This window comes from Neovison vison, chromosome 12 (genome assembly GCF_020171115.1).
Source record: "Neovison vison isolate M4711 chromosome 12, ASM_NN_V1, whole genome shotgun sequence".
Lineage (NCBI taxonomy): Eukaryota > Metazoa > Chordata > Mammalia > Carnivora > Mustelidae > Neogale > Neogale vison.
In genome coordinates, this window is record NC_058102.1 from 32,336,413 (window position 1) to 32,339,855 (window position 3,443).

General features: G+C 34.0%; 1 pseudogene; it reads left to right on the plus strand.

Moving 5' to 3' along the window:
• The first annotated feature begins 861 nt into the window (after nt 1-861).
• LOC122890874 lies at nt 862-1,752 on the plus strand (annotated as a pseudogene).
• Nucleotides 1,753-3,443: the final 1,691 nt, after the last annotated feature.

The following is a 3,443-nucleotide window of genomic DNA, read 5'->3' on the forward strand; positions in this document are numbered from 1 at the left end:
TCTTTTCCTTGTTATGAATTTTCCTTATAAATCTGAGCATCATCTTGAGGTTTTTATTGGCATTGACTTGTTGAGAATGGATTAAAAACAATTGACTCTTCACAATACTGGGTCCTCAAATCCATTAATATTGCATTTTTCTTCTATATCCTTCAATAAAGTGTAACTGATTTTTATTCAGAAGGCTTGCATATATATTGTTACAGTTATTCTTAGGTACATCTGATTAATGAGACAGGTTTTTTTTTTAGTTATTTCTAATAAGTCATGGCTGGTTTTAATGAATAATATTGTTTTGATATATTTTTCTCTTATTCTGTTCCATTTTATATATTTTTTATTTTTGTTTTGTTTTTGCATTTTGTTTCCTCTTTTCCAAATCTTAAATATTCTACAAAATACTACCCACTACAGTCTACAATTCAATATAGAATAGCAGCTGTGGTGATTGACATTTTCCTGTTCATAATTATGAAAAGCAAATATCAATTTTTAACTTTTTTAGGTTCTTTAGCTCTGTGCCATGCACTAGAAATTCTTTTCAGATGGAGATCTTGAGCAACTGTAGAGCTCCATTTATTTATTTTCCTTTTCTCAAGGACCACTATCTTGCACTCTCTTGTTTAATGCTTCAGAACTATTGTTTCAGATATTTTGTTTGTCTTCTAGCTTCTAGGGTGGATGAGCAAATTTCCTGTTACTACAACATGGCTTGAAGCAGATACCCAGTTTTTAATTCTTAAAGTAGTTTATTTATATTTCTTACTTCTTGGGTTGGCTTCATCTTTTACTTCAATGATTTGGGGTGTCCTTGTCACATTCCTCATCCTAAAGGAAGATGTTTAATGTTAGAAATGCATGATGTTTGCTCTTTACCGTCTGGCAAGAAGGGCAGGTGAAAAGGCTGAGAAACTAGATGCTAAGGAAAAGAAACCTGAAACCAAGAAGGTTGATCCTGGTGCCAAAGTGAAGAAGGGTAACATCAAGGCTAGAATGCGAAAGAAGAGGAAGCCCACTACAGTTGAAACCCTGTCCTAGCTAGAGAAATTGGCAGCATTTCTGGTAGGCTCTGTATTCCAGAAAGGCTACATACAAGAGGGAGTATTCAGTAGCTAAATCCAGCTTTGAGAAGAAAAGGAGAAGGTTCTTGCTACCATCACAAAACCAGTTGGTGGTGACAAGAATGGTGGTACCCAAGTGGTTAAACTTCGCAAATGCCTAGGTGTTACCTGACTGAAGATGTGCCTTGAAAGCTGCTAAGCCACAGTAAAAAACCTTTCAAGCAGCATGAGAGAAAACTGCGAGCAGGTGTCACTCCCAGGATCATTTTGATCACCCTCACTGGGTGCCACAGAGGCAAGAAGGGGTTTCCCTGAAGCAACTGAGAAGTGGTTTGTTACTTTTGACTGGACCTCTGGCCCCCAATTAAGGTCCTCTGTGTAGAACACACCAGAAATGCGTCACTGCCACCTCCACCAAAATTGATAGCATCAGTGTGAAAATCCCAAAACATCTCACTGATGCTTGCTTCAAGAAGCAGCAGCTGCATAAACCTGGACACCAGGAAGGCGGGATCTTTGACTCAGAGAAAGAGAAATACAAGATTACAGAGCAGTGCAAGGTTGATCAGAAAGCTGTGAACTGGCAAATTCGGCCGACAGAGCTATTCGTCAGCTTCAGGGCTATCTGCATTCTGTGTTTTCTCTCAGAAACTGGTGTTCTAAATGTTTTACAAAGAACCTAATTAAATAACTGATCCATCAAAAAAAAAAAAAAAAAAAGAAAGAAAGAAAGAAAAAAGAAAATGGATGATGTTTGCTGGAGGTTTATGGTAGATGCCCTTTATGAAGTTAAGGTGTACCATTTTATTAAGGTTTGCTAAAAGTTATTTAAAATGACTTTTAAATTTGATCAAAAGGTTTTTTTGGCAATTAATATTTTCTCTTTTAATATGGTAATTAGCCGAATAACGTTAACTTCTTCTCTTTTTTTGAGAGAGAGAGAGAGACTTGTGCAGGAGCAGCGTGGGCTGGGGCAGATGAAGAGGGAGAGAGAGAATCTTAAGCAGGCTCCACACTCAGCACAGAGCCCAATCCAGTGCTTGATCTCATGACTCTGAGATCACGACCTGAGTCAAAACTAAGACTGGGACGCTTAAGTGACTGAGCCATCAAGGTGCCCCAATTTTCTAATTCTGAACAGTATACATCCCTAACCCTGAAATAAATTTGTATACTTGAAATAAAGTCCAATAAGGAATTATCTCCCTTAATCACTCCTGAGTATACTCTAGTATTTTGATGAGGCTATTTGTATTTACTTTTATGTGTGTGACTTAGTATACACTCATTATAGTTTTGTTCAAATTTAATAGTTTTTCAAAGAATCAACTTTTGTTTTTGTTTTCTGTTGAATCTGTATTTTACAGTTGCCGAGGTATGTCCTATCTTTATTATTTATTTTTTTTAGTACTGTATCTATAGATTTATTCTGCTTTTTATTTGGGGTATAGCTATTATAAAGCTTACTGATTCTTCTGAGAAATATAAATGTTCAAAATCGTACATTTCCTGTATTTCAGCTACATTGCACAAATTTAACTTGTTGTGGTACAGTGACTATCATTCAGTGACTCTTTCCTACTGGGCTTAATGATTTTTTACTTTACTCACCGATAAATTAAATATTCATTTTAAATTTTGAAATACAAGTTCTTTAATGTTATTTTTCTAACCAATTCTTTAAAACTTGTTGAAATGTGATTTGTTGCAATTTTCTTAACAACAGAAATTTATTTTCTCACATTTCTGGCATCTAGATGTGCATTACTGCAATTTTTATAAGCATTATAATTGTGTACTTAGAACAAATGTGGATTTTCAGAGGTTGTCACAGTGCCCTAAAGATGTCTATTCAAATGAGTTCAAACAATGCTGTAATTTAGTTTGCTCAAATATTTTCTATATTTACTTATACACATTATACACATACATATGTTATGTGTGCATATATAGAGATAAATAATTACAAGTAATATAGTGATCTATTATGCAGTTTATACATTCAGATATATTTCTGTTGATCTAGAAAATAATAATTATTTATGTACATGTATTCATACACATATGCACATACTCACATATATGTATACATGTATGTTAAATCCTTTTAAATACTCATATAAGTACTTTTGATATTTCTAACTTTGCTTTGAGAGAATATTTTCTTTTGACAAATTGGATGTTCTTTGTTAGAAAAAGAGGAAAATGAGGATTTCTGGAGGATTTTGTTTATTATTTATCTACTTATTGTTCTAACTAACTGAAAGTCTGGGGTTGCCATTGATTGAGGAGGAAGACTGAAGATCAACCAGTTTTAGTGGCAAAATCATTCAGATTTTGATATTCTATATAGACTTGCATATTTTAAATTTGAGATATGAA